Here is a 13881-nt window from a genome sequence, read left to right on the forward strand (position 1 = left end):
GAGGTAGCTGAAAAGTCTTGTTTTAACACAGAAACAAACAAAAACACTGAAAAAGACTAATGCTTTTGATAGAAAAAACTATTTTCAATAATTAAATGCTTTATTGGCATGACAAAAAGTGCAAGAGAAATAATCAGCATGCAGCCAATGCTATATTACATATTAAAGTACTTTTTTTGTCTGAAACAATTAAACTAATTGTTCCTGTCTTGTTTTGCTCTAAGAAAGTTCAGTAAGATCAGTGTTCCATTCCTTTTTTTTCTGATTTCTGTTTGAATTAAGTATTTTATATGTTGTGATATTTCTTAGTTCATCTACTGGGTGTCTGCTTTTTCATTTATAATATATGCTTATTAGTAGATTATAAATGATGTATAACCGGGGGTGTCCAATCCTGCTCCCGGGGAGCCACTTTCCTGCAGCATTTAGCTCCAACACACCTGCTTGGTTGAACGTTTCCAGTAACCCTAAAGACCTTGATTCAAGTTTTAGTTGTGTTTAATTAGGACTAGAGCTAAACTCTCCTGGAAGTAGGCCCCTCAAGGAGCAAGATTGGAAACTCCTATGCATTCATTATTTCACCAGGATCATATATCTTCAGAATTTAAAAAAGTGCTCCATTCCTCCTCATTGCTCTTATTTACTATGACTAAATGAGAGATTTTCAGGAAAAAAAGGTTATCTGCCCAATGTCTACATTTCATCTTTTCTAATTTCTGCAGTGATCTGCACAATTATTTATTTATTTATTTGTTTGTTTGTTTGTTTGTTTGACCAAAATGTAAAATGTAAAATCACACGTTTAAGAGAGTGAGATGCAAATGTTACTTCCAATCGTGGACAAGTACAAAAAAGAAAACAGACCACAAAAAAATATCTATGGCACACAAATTTTGATTTTACATGGAGAGTAACAAGCAGTCTTCTTTATTTTTCTTTCCTATATAATGTAAATTTAGCCTAAAAAGAATCCCTGTGAGGACATTAAATGATGTTATGTAATATTTCTTTGTATTTAACAGAACCATCAGTGGTGCTTAAGACTTAAATACATTTCCACTCTTTTTTACATATTTGTGACAAAAATGCATATATTTTTCCAAGAATGTATGTGTAGTACTGTATTAGAGCATACATGAAAGATTACACCAGCCATATACACAGTATACACCAATACACAGATAAACATAAACTGAAACTATAAAGTCAGGACCAAAACTATAAAAGTGTACATTGTGGGACATCAGTATGACATGAAAACTAATGTCTTCAAAATGTATTAAAGAGATTTGCCTAAGTAATCATTTTTTCAGAAGCAAGAGAAAATATACAGAACTTGTATGATATTTTGGCTTTATTGAAATTGTATAAAGAAATACAATTTCTTATTTTTAGGTTATATTGAAAATATAGCTAACAGTGTTAGCATACATTTGACCTTGATCTTATACAATGCAAACGTTTAATAGATCTTATAGAGATCTCATCACTGGTATAGCTATTCAAACTTGTGGAGTTTCTTTTTCCTGTGCAGACCTACCTACAGTTTTGTAAAGTATTGGCTTGACTGTATGATGATTTCTTGTCTAACATTCTGTTTTACCTTTATGTAATTGTCTACCTATGAAATGCAGCCAAAACCTGTAGTAACACTGTGCTTAGAAATAGGTTTAGACTGAAATTGTTTACCAAGATGATGTACACCCATCATGAAATCCTTAAAACAGTTTATATGACCAAAATTATTTTTGCAGGAAAACATTAGTGCCTAAATGAGCAGGAGAAAGCTGTAAAGTATGTGAAGAGAAAGGACAACACTCCTGTAAATGCAGCCGTCAGGTTTTTTTTCTTTTTTTTTCCAGGTGTACATTTTCTCCTTTTCTCATGCTATTTGTGTTGATGTCAAATGTAGTTGTTTGCTGTGGCTAGTTTTTGTTCATGTAATAAAAAAGGATCCAAAAGATCCACTTCATCACAAATTAGTATTGTTGTTTTGTTTTTGTAAAATATAAGATAACATAAAGCATCTGTTCATTTTGTGTTGAACTTCTTCCTTTTCTTGTACCAAACGAATGATGATTGAAGAGCAGAATCAGTTTAGAAACGCTCGGCTCCGTGTGCTGCACACTTCCTTACATACCCATGTCACGGGGAGTGGTTAGCGATGCAAATGTCACTCGCCTATATCCATTGGCTTGTTTTGTTACAACTCGAAGGTGATTGGGCTCTCAGGCGAGATCCCAATTTGTCAGTCGTTCTGCCGTAACATCGAATTTGACTTAAGTCATTATTCATACATATAAAATAACTGTAACTCAAACTTATATTTACCTAACTAACACTACAACAATATATTGGGGTATAATTTTACCATTGTGACATTTATGTTGGGGTATGGTTTTCAATTTATACAGCCACAATAATTGTATTCACATTACACTATTTAGACATGTTTGAGCACATAACTCAGCCACCTACCCCTAAACCTACCCATTTGTACAGTAGTGGCCAAAAGTTATGTCCGGAGAGGATATTTGCACAATATTTGCATTTAATGACACTTCAGATTCAATTAAACAATCAAAATATGAGGAGAATGTTATATTGTGAAGAAGAATACACTAAAGTTGCTTAAGGTATTAAAAAGACAAAATTATCTGGCAAGAAAGCCAAACTCCAGCATTTAATGAAATGTTTTTTGTTTTATTTTTTTATTTATTTTTTTATTACGCAAAGAGGGCATAGGAAAACAAAACGTTCATAGGAAATAAACCATAAATCGACTACAATGTAAGCAGTTAATAATATTTTGTTGGTTGTCGCTCGTTTTTGATTACAGCATTCCTCTGGGCATTGACTCACTAAACTTGATGCATATGTCATTCTTAACTACTTTCCAATCCTCCTTAAGTTCTTTCCAAAGTTGAGCTTCACTGGAAGACCTGCATGACTTATCACAATTCAGGTTTATAAGTTTACAAAGATTTCCAGTGTCTTTAAGGTCAGGGGACTGAGGAGGCCGCTTGAAGACTTAAAAATGTTGCATTTGCTGTGTGTTTGGGATCATTATCATGTTGGAAAATACTCATTTGATCTCCAAACAGATCCTCCATACTTGGCTATATTTTGTTCAGCAGGATTTCCAAGTATTGGTCCATTTTCAAAGTGCCAGCAACTTTGTAGATCCTTCAAACACCTTCTGCAGACATGCATCCCCAATACCCCTGCCGTGCTTCTCCTGCGAACATACCTGACACCATCCAAAGCTAGGTTGTTAAATTTTCACTTGGTTGGACTACAGAACACAGCTCAAATCTCAAATCTAAAACCCAGAAAATCTAATAATACAGCTAATACCTGCCACAATAGTGATTCATTGATTTATAGGCTGGGAATAATCAGTGCAAGCTTGGTATGTGCACTTGACTAAAAATGGCATCTACACAATTTGGTATGTTTCAGTAGGTGGTACAAAAATAAATGGTACAATTGGAACTTGGAACAAGTACATTAGTTGAAAAGCGGTAGGTATAGGGTAGGGGTGGAGTTGGGTGCTCCAAAATATCTATAAAAGTATACATATTTACAAAGTCATTTCTACTTTTACAAATGCATGGTGGGGAGAAGTCGAACTGACCATAGGGTCTGGTTCTTGTGGTCTTTGCTGAGGATCTGTGCCAATGGCTGTCGTGTCGACAAGGGGAAATGGGATCTGTCTCTAGGGCTAGCATAGTTGTTATGGTCTCTGCTGGCATTCAGGTATGTTGTGGTCGTCACTAGGAGCAGGTCCACCATCTTAACTGGATGCGTAACGGATCCGGCTGACTATGGTGACCTCGGGATAAGGATGAAACAGAGAGACTAATATAAGCATAGATGCCCTTCTTTTAATGATGTAAGAAATACATCGGGTGTTATGGGATTTGTGTTCTCTGTTCTGGATGACCTAATTTATGCAGCTGAACATTCCTTTAACTGATTCTAATCCTTTAATGCAAGATGTGAAGGGGGCCAAGGTGACCAATATCAGGTTTTAGATCATTAGAGATTATAAATGAAACCATTAGTTTCCAAAGCTTTCAATGCTAGTTTTTCACCTATAGTTTTGCTCCAAAGGCGAAAATGATATTTCAATTGCACTCTTGACTCTATGGCAGCCCATAGAACCACTTGCTGTAAAGTTGTGAAATTTGGCATAAAGAGGACAGTTTCATCATTAACCACAGCACATTTTCTAACTCAATCCCTCTAGCACCATCTACTGTCCACATTTTCTCATGTTTATGATAATAACTTTTGAATCATAAGGGATGGAAATATAATTTTTTTTTTCTCTGATTCATTGAATTTTACCAAGAGCATGTCAAATTGTGAGGCTATTTCTCCCCAAAGCTTTCACATATTGTGGCAATCTTGGTAAATGTCATCACAAGCTTGACCTGAGGCTACTTGCATTGTTTTGACACAGCACCAAATTAAATATTTATATTTTTGTTTATAAGTTCTGAATGGTTTGCCCAGAAATCAATAAACTAGTAGATCCAGTAATCCAGTAGTGTGCCTCCCATCCAATAAATCACAATAAGCTTTGTGCTTTGTTACTTTTGATGTACAAAGTCGCATCTTTCAAATTCAGTCAATTTTATCACACTATTCAAACAATAAATACCTCTTTAGTGCTGTTTAATGTTGTGTGACAGATTGCTGAAGAGCCTCAGTTCAAGTGCCAAGTAATCAGTGCCAAGTAATCCATATCATATCTAATGTAATTTCTCATGTTTCAACCACGGAAAGACACCAATAAAACTTGTAAAAACTTGTAAACAATGTCACATAATGTTACATTTACCTCAGAAAAGCCACTCAATGTCCACAAACACGTTACCTCTATAGTTTCTATGAACTCTATACTTTCTTTTGTGTAATTTAAATGTAAGTAGCCAGTTCAGTCGGTTCATTTTAACCTTTAATATTATAGTAATGTATCAACTAGGGTTGATGTAAAAACTGTATCGTTTACAGCATTAGTTGACAGATTTTTTTTTTTCTTGAGAATATTTTCCATGTACTGTACCAGAGACATACTCCAATTAATCGATATCTAAGTCAATTCAGCTCACAAGCTTGTGAATAAAAATTTAATCAAATCATGAAATTTGTGTCAATACCTAGCCCTACGAACCTGTCACAGTCACCGTATCTGCACTACATTCCCCATAATCCTGCCTGGCACTTACCTGCATGCTCACCTGCATGTTACATGTTACTGCAATTACTATCACACACACCTGCACTGCATCTCCCTTATCTACAGTTCTGCTACTTAAGCACACACCTCGTACCAGTTCAGCGTCTGTTTTCTTTTATTTTATTTTTTTTACATACATTGTTTGGACTACTTACTTACTTACCTACCTACCTGACTCTAGCTATTTCTCGCCAACGTTATACTCCAGCGATTTCAGAAAGTTATACTGTTATACTCAGGCGATTTCTCGCCAACATTATAGGGGAGCGCGGGGCACAACCTAACGTGGAGTTAAATGTAACACAGACCTTTTACATAGTTAGTCAGGGTCAAAATTGTGTTTCCGCTCTTTTTCTCTTGCTGCCAGAAGACGGTCTCCCTGTCACATTGGTGTTCTGTTTAGATTGTCTTCATTGGACTTGTCCGCCTGTCATCACGTCACGTGTCGTCTTCACTGTCTTAAGTTCATCCGTATCACCTGTGCTTAGCTAATCATCATCCACATCTGTATCACTTGTGTTCTGGACGTTTGTGAAAATAGACAATAGGGCCAGAATAATCGTCCTGGCTCAGGAGAGCCCTAACCTTTTTTCATTTGTGAAGAACTTTATGTGTCTTACCGCCACCAGCGCCGTGGACGTCGAGACCCTAAGGACCCTGTTCTGGATCGGGGCAGCTTTCCACCACCATAGCGACCTCCCAGACATCACAAGATTGGACTGGAAAGAGACCGTCAATAGGTGTCTGGAGAGCGTCGCTCCCCGATCCAGAACACTGCCTGACCAGCCTGATCTTCACGTCATGCCTGACGAACCAGTTCTTCATGTCATGCCCGCCATGCCTGAGCCCTCGTCTTCAGCCAAGATGGCCACCGCCTCACCGCTTGAGCCCTCAGCCAAGATGGCTGCCACCTCACCGCCTGAGCCCTCAGCCAGGATGGCCACCGCCTCACCGCTTGAGCCCTCAGCCAAGAGGGCCGCCGCCTCACCGCCTGAGCCCTTAGCCAGGATGGCCGCCACCACGCCAAGACCTGTTCCTGTTCCCCGTTTTGTGCATCGACCTGTTCCGCTCCGCCCCCGCCTGTCGGCCCCATGAAGTCGTCAGCCCTGCCTTCTCCATGGCTCCTCCCTCTGTCGGCTCCGCCCTGGCCGCCTGCACAGCCTGCTCCGTCCTGGACGCCTGCATCGTCTGCTTCGCCCTGGTCCCTAGTTAATCATCATCCTCATCTGTATCACCTGTGTTATATTAATCAGTGTCATCTGTGTCTGTATTTAAGTTCCTTCTGTTCAGTCTGTCATTGTCCGTTCTCTGTCCTATTTAGTGTGTGTGTATATTCTGCCTGTCTGTACCTGTTGGAATTATATTGTAAGTAAAAGTTTGTATTGGAGCTTTTGACTCTTCGTCTTCTTCTGCCTACACCACACCGTGACACTCCCGCTGATTTGTGGAAAGTTTTGATAAGATTACGTGAAGATTCTGGACAAAGAGTGTTTTTCACCATGCAAGTACATTTTTTCATCGTTTGTTTTTTTCGGTTTTTGAGTTGGGTGTGTACGTCACCAAGGCTGGGTTTCCCGAAACCTCCTTAACGCTACGTCGTTCTTAAGTTACACCTTAAGCTGTACCTTATCGTTAATACGTGTTTCCCGAAATGTTCTTAGTTAAGTATACCTTCTGTAAGTCATACGTTCGGAAGGTTGGTCTGGACCACTCTTAGCTTTACCTTTACCTTATCCACTGTTGCAGCCAGGTCTATACGAATATAATTCTGAAGTTTTATTCACCCAGACAGTGTTCAATTAGGCTAATTCAAGTGTTTTCATGCAAAGAATAAAATTGTCATTACACTGATTGTTGTTAGATTTTTAATTATATTATTATACAATATTATTAATTTAATTAAAGAGCGCTTTTAAAGGCCAGTGAAAGCATAGGCTACTGTCAGTTAAGTCCTATTCGGACGCTAATATTGTTTCTCATGGGCTCGTACGGTATTTTAAACATTTACAGGGGTAAGTCTGTGATTTTAGTGCCGTCCGAATCCATAATATCAGTGTTTTTTCTCACCTAACCCGCGTAAAAATCCCTGGCCAAATTGTCTATTGTTTTTTTGACAAACAGGTCGTGTGGTGATTTAATTGCCGTCTGAATCCACATCTCTGAGTTTACAAGAAGAGATTCAAAATCCACTGTTTAAATCCTTTTTGATCACTGCCGAGCACCGTACGGTAGATGTACACTTTTATTACTGAAATGCTGGAACGTATTTATAAGAACAATATTTCATTGCAGCTCCACCTCAGCGAACAAAAATGGGAAAGAGATTATGGCAGCAATATATGATACAATTTAAAAATATGTAGGCTAGGCTATTATAGGTTATTATAATTTGGATTATTTTTATAATATCCCATGAGTCCTATAATAAATGCAATTTCAACTATTTCTGAAGTGATTATTTTATAAAGAACACCGCTTTCTCACATAAACAGCCCCTGCAAGAGAGAATAATTAATTATCGAGCCATCGATATCAACCAATTCAGCACCATCGCCACGGACAGCACCGGGTATCGTCGCACGTAAGAAGGGATATCTTAAGCAGCTTCCTAAGGTATGGTTCGGGGAACACGCCTAGAAATGGTATACCTTCAGTTAAGTTATACCTTTAGAGTCTTCGTAGCGCGCTAAGAGACAACGTTATCGGGAAACCCAGCCCAAATCTTTATATTTACTTTATATTACCTTAATCACTGTCTTGTTGGCTAAAACATAGTACCATTTTGAAACATATCAGCAACTCCTAGCAACTATTAGCTAGGCTTAAAATATTTTTTACACAGCGGGGTTAGTTGTTGCACAGTGTTATAACTAAGCCGCCAAGTGTACAACGATAATGAAAGAAAACAGGAAGCCACACAACTTTTTAGGTTAGAGTATTTATTTATATATTTATTTTGTCACATTTAACTTTGTTGGACTTTCACAAACAATGTTGGAATTTAAATGTCAAAGTATGATTTTTTTCACATTTGTTTACTCTGCATTGATCACTTGTTTATTTTTTTATTTAATTTTATTTTTTGATTATTGAGCTCGTTTTTATTATTATTATTTTTTTATAATTATTTTGCATGCAGCTGCCACACACATAATTCAATTGCAATTACAATATTTGATTATTTTATTTATTTATTGCAAAACTGTGCAGGCCTTTCCTATATCTCTAGCCATGATATTGATCAATAAAAGAAAGATAATTGGATGAGGGATAGATGTATGTATATCTATCTATACAGCTGTACAAACAAGATCAAACTATACAGATAAAATAGTACTGAATTATGTGTGTTACACACAAGTGTTACAACTAACCCCTCTGTCTGTTACAATTAACCCCGCATATGGAGTAAGTTGTAACATTTGCACTCCTGTCACTTTCAGTGCAACTGTATGAAAATGGTAGGTCCTAGTGTTCATTTGTAGAAGAGATGTGTATGTTGCTTGTGTAAAAAAAAAAAGAAGATTAATCTAACTTAATTATTTTTTGAATTATTGAGCCAAAACCAGAACGTGTTAGGTTGTGCCCCGCTCTCCCCTACTCCGCCGATTTCTCACCAATGTTATACTCCGCCGATTTCTCACCAGTGTTATACTCCGCCGATTTCTCACCAGTGTTATACTCCGCCGATTTCTAGCCAATGTTATACTCCAGCGATTTTTGTCCTACGTCATTCCTCCATATTTAACACATCAACGAAGTAGATGGCATGATCCCAAGCTGATTCTGGGGTTGTAACTCTGCAACGCTTTGGTATATTGACACCAAACTTTGTATCTGTCATTGTCTCCTCACACTGAACACACAACATCAATTTAGAAACAGTGCCAGCTATTGGTCAAAAGGGATAAGCAATTAAATCATATTTCTAGATTTTTTGGGCCATTTTGACAAAAGTTATCTAAAATTGTCTTTAATTATTCATTGTCGCAGTTGGTCTGATGCTCCCAGCTATGGTTGCATAACTTCTCATTATGCCTCTTCTGTGCTTGGCCCCTTAAATGCTGTATGTGTGTGTATAATTGCTCTGTTATATTTTTATTTATTACAATTTACTTTTACAATTATCCCTTATTACAATTAAGCATTACTATACAATTTGTACATTTATACAGAGGCCTTTTTTTTTTTTTTTATGCAGCACTTTGTGTTTCATGAACAAAAACATTCACAGATGCCAATCATGTGAAAATGCCACTAGGATTTGAACTTGTGTTGCCCACAGAAACACTGGATGTCAGTGTGCCGGAACACATGCTCTAGTCAGTTTGACAGTGGTTCTCAACCCTATCCCTTTGATTAGCTTGTTGAGGTGTGTTTGATCAGGTTTGGAGCAAAACTCTGCAGGAAAGCAAACCTCAAGGACTACAGCTGAGAACCCATGATTTAGAACCTCTGCACTAGGCCATGGCTAGACAGCTCTCTTTTTTTTATGAATACATGGTTGGTTGTCTCTTAAACTCACCTGTAGACACTTCTGCAGTTCTTCTAATCATGATAACTGATCTCTGGCTAATTTGGTTCTTCAAACGAATTTGTGGATTTTATTAAAATATCTGGATTAAGTTGTCTGAGATTACTGCGTGTTCTTGTGTTCATTGGAAAGGGCAGATATATTGATCCTTGAAACCATGATCAGCAATGCAGCAATTGGCTGGCGGCAAGACAGCAACGTAATGACATCATAATAAAAAAGAACATCACATTCCTGATGGAAAACGTGAAAAATGTCTGGACCTTTATAAGGAAACAGTCATTTGACCAAAACAACATAAAAGTTATAATAGATAAAAGAAACGTACTGTTTGTTACATGATTCCCAATTATTTCCATAATTTCACGATTTGTAGTATTTTTTACAGGCTTTATAATTTTATTTCAATGTTGTAATTAGCAATTTGTTTCATTTTACATGTGAAACAGATTTGTTAAGTGACAGCATTAATTGGGTCAAGACATTTTTTCTAATGACACAGCAGACAGTATTTTTTACTAAGTTATCTGTATCTCCTGCGCTGCATCAAGCCCGATGCATAACTGTTCAAATTAATGCACTGCACACACTAATGTACATCTTGTGTAAGACTCCAATAAATGATTAGGTAATTATTCCTTCACGAATAAATCTCTCAATGAGTAAAACTGGCTTTTTTCTGGATATTATGCTAGATTACACATTATATTATTATTTGCAAATGTATTTTAAAATTAGTTAAAATAATATTAGTATTTAAAATTAGGCCTATTAGTGCCCCTGGTTCAATAGGGTACTCTTATAAGAAAGTAGCAGTGGCTGGGACAGACTTTCAGTATCACCTCTGCTGAAAAAGATGAAATCTTATCCTGTTTACATGAAATAAGCTGCTTTGAGCTAACAGACCTGTTGCTATTACAGCAAGTCCATTTATCCTGTTCTTTCTGACAACAAAGCACTTGAATGCAACAAGCTCATAATCACAACTTCAAAGTGGGAAGTAGGAAATTTCCGATAGCACGTAAAGGCAGCATGAATCTTCATATCCTCTCTTGTCCTCTCCAAATTTTGAACTTGTCACAGTGTCTGGTTGTGTTCCCCATGTCTCCACTAGATGTCCTCCTTACCCCCACGGTGTCTTGCACTAAGAACTTCATCTCCCACAATTCTGTCTGTAAATTACACCCAGGTGTCTGTAGTTTGTAATCACCAGCTGTCTATCGTTATCCCCTTGTCATTCATGTATTTAAAGCCCTGTTTGTCTTGTGTTCCTTGTGGATCAATGTTAGATGTCACACTGTTTTGTTCCCGAGTTTCCTGTCTCCAGTCAAGTTGGTTGTTTTATGTTTTTGGACTGATATTCTGGATTTTGACCCTTGCCTGTTTGTTGATTACCCTTTTTGGATTGCCCTATAATAAAACCCCGTTTACTGCATTTGGATCCTGCGCCTCTCTTCAGTTTTAGCGTGATCGTGACAGATTGATCCACCAAGAGATGGATCCAGCAGGACGGGGTTTTGCGCCTGGTTTTTCTCGGGAGAGAATTGCAAGGTACGCAGCCTTAAGGTCTCTCCGTCAGAGGGGGACCGACGTATCAAGCTTTGCGCTCAAATTCAGCGCTGCTGCGGAGGGACTGACATTGGGAGAGATGGCTTTAAAGGACTTATTTAATGTTAGTCTGGATGATCCCTTGCCTCGGTGGGAGATGAAGGGGCTGGAAATTTTAGATTTTCCGGGCTTCACGAAATATCTCCACCATCGTGCTCGGTGGGATGCATCGGACCCGCCTGCATCATCGCTGCCCAGTCCAGAGTGTGCATCGCCGCTGCCCAGACCAGACACCGCTCAAGCCCCAGAACCCAGTTCAGAGCCTGCACCTCACTGTCGTAAGCGACGGAGGAGGAGAAAGACCCCCGATTCCCCCAATGTCCCGGAAACTTCCGCTGCGGAGGAGCCGGTGGCGTCTGTTCCTGAGCCTGTTCCGGTGGACCCAGTTCCGGTGGTCCCAGTTCCAGTGGTCCCGGTGCCGGTGGTCCCAGTGCCGGTGGTCCAGAGTCCGATAGCTCCAAGACACAGGAGGAGGAGAAAGGCTCCCTCCGTAACTGTTCACGTCACGTCTGCCCAGCCAGAGACTGTTCACGTCACGTTTGCCGAGCCTGTGTCACCGGACAAGATGGCCGCTGCAGAGCCTGTGTCCCCTGACAAGACGCCTGCTGAAACGATGGCTGCAGCCGAGCCTGTTCACGTCACGCCTGCCGAGCCTGTGTCTTCGGACAAGATGGCTGCCGCCGAGACTGTTCACGTCATGTCTGCTGAGCCTGTGTCTTCAGACAAGATGGCCACCACCGAGCCTGTTCACATCACGTCTGCTGAGCCTGTGTCTTCGGACAAGATGGCCGCTGCCGAGCCTGGGTCTCCGGACAAGATGAACGCTGGGCCGGTGCCTGTGTCTGTTCCTGAGCCGGTGCCTGTGTCTGTTCCTGAGCCGGAGCCAGTGTCTGTTCCTGAGCCGGAGCCAGTGTCTGTTCCTGAGCCGGAGCCAGTGTCTGTTCCTGAGCCGGGGCCAGTGTCTGTTCCTGAGCCGGGGCCAGTGTCTGTTCCTGAGCCGGGGCCAGTGTCTGTTCCTGAGCCGGGGCCAGTGTCTGTTCCTGAGCCGGGGCCAGTGTCTGTTCCTGAGCCGGGGCCAGTGTCTGTTCCTGAGCCGGAGCCAGTGTCTGTTCCAGAGCCGGAGCCAGTGCCAGTTCCAGTCCCTGAGTCGTTGGTGCCAGTTCCAGTGCCAGTTCCGGTGCCTGAGCCGGTGGTGCCAGTTCCAGTTCCAGTGGTGCCAGTTCCAGTGCCAGTTCCAGTGGTGCCAGTTCCAGTGCCTGAGCCGGTGGTTCCAGTGCCTGAGCCGGTGGTACCAGTTCCAGTGCCAGTTCCGGTCCCTGAGTCGTTGGTGCCAGTTCCAGTGCCAGTTCCGGTGCCTGAGCCGGTGGTGCCAGTTCCAGTGGTGCCAGTTCCAGTGCCAGTTCCAGTCCCTGAGCCGTTGGTGCCAGTTCCGGTTGGGCCAGTTCCACTGCCAGTTCCGGTGGTGCCGGTGCCAGTTCCTGAGCCGGTGGTGCCAGTTCCTGAGCCGGTGGTGTCGGTGCCAGTTCCTGAGTCGGGGTCGGTTCCTGTGCCATGGCCGCTTGAAGGGTCGTCTCCTTCCTGGTCCCCCGAGGGTTCGTCTCCGCCCTGGCCGCCCGAGGGTTCGTCTCCGCCCTGGCCGCCCGAGGGAAAGTCTCCGCCCTGGCCGCCCGAGGGAAGGTCTCCGCCCTGGCCGCCCGAGGGAAGGTCTCCGCCCTGGCCGCCCGAGGGAAGGTCTCCGCCCTGGCCGCCCGAGGGAAGGTCTCCGCCCTGGCCGCCCGAGGGAAGGTCTCCGCCCTGGCCGCCCGAGGGAAGGTCTCCGCCCTGGCCGCCCGAGGGAAGGTCTCCGCCCTGGCCGCCCGAGGGAAGGTCTCCGCCCTGGCCGCCCGAGGGAAGGTCTCCGCCCTGGCCGCCCGAGGGAAGGTCTCCGCCCTGGCCGCCCGAGGGAAGGTCTCCGCCCTGGCCGCCCGAGGGAAGGTCTCGTGGCCGTCCGAGGGTTCTTCACCGCCGTGGCCGCCCGAGGGGTCTTCACCGTCCTGGCCGCCAGAGGAAGAGTCTGCGCCATGGTAGCCGGATGAACTGCTCGCTCCGCCCCGGCCGCCCAATGGGCTATTTGTGTCATCCTGGTCCCCTTTGAATCTGTTACCCACTGTTTCTGTTTCCCTTCATGGACCTGGCCCCCCGTCCCTCCCCCTGATCCTCCACCGTGCCACCTCCCTCCTGAACTTTTGTTTTGTTCCATGTCCTGTCTTGGAGTGTCTGGGAGCCACTCCGTAGAAGGGGGGTTATGTCACAGTGTCTGGTTGTGTTCCCCAGGTCTCCACTAGATGTCCTCCTTACCCCCACGGTGTCTTGCACTAAGAACTTCATCTCCCACAATTCTGTCTGTAAATTACACCCAGGTGTCTGTAGTTTGTAATCACCAGCTGTCTATCGTTATCCCCTTGTCATTCATGTATTTAAAGCCCTGTTTGTCTTGTGTTCCTTGTGGATC

Source organism: Leuciscus leuciscus, assembly GCF_965113295.1.
Source record: "Leuciscus leuciscus genome assembly, chromosome: 8".
In the NCBI taxonomy this organism is placed as follows: Eukaryota; Metazoa; Chordata; class Actinopteri; order Cypriniformes; family Leuciscidae; genus Leuciscus; species Leuciscus leuciscus.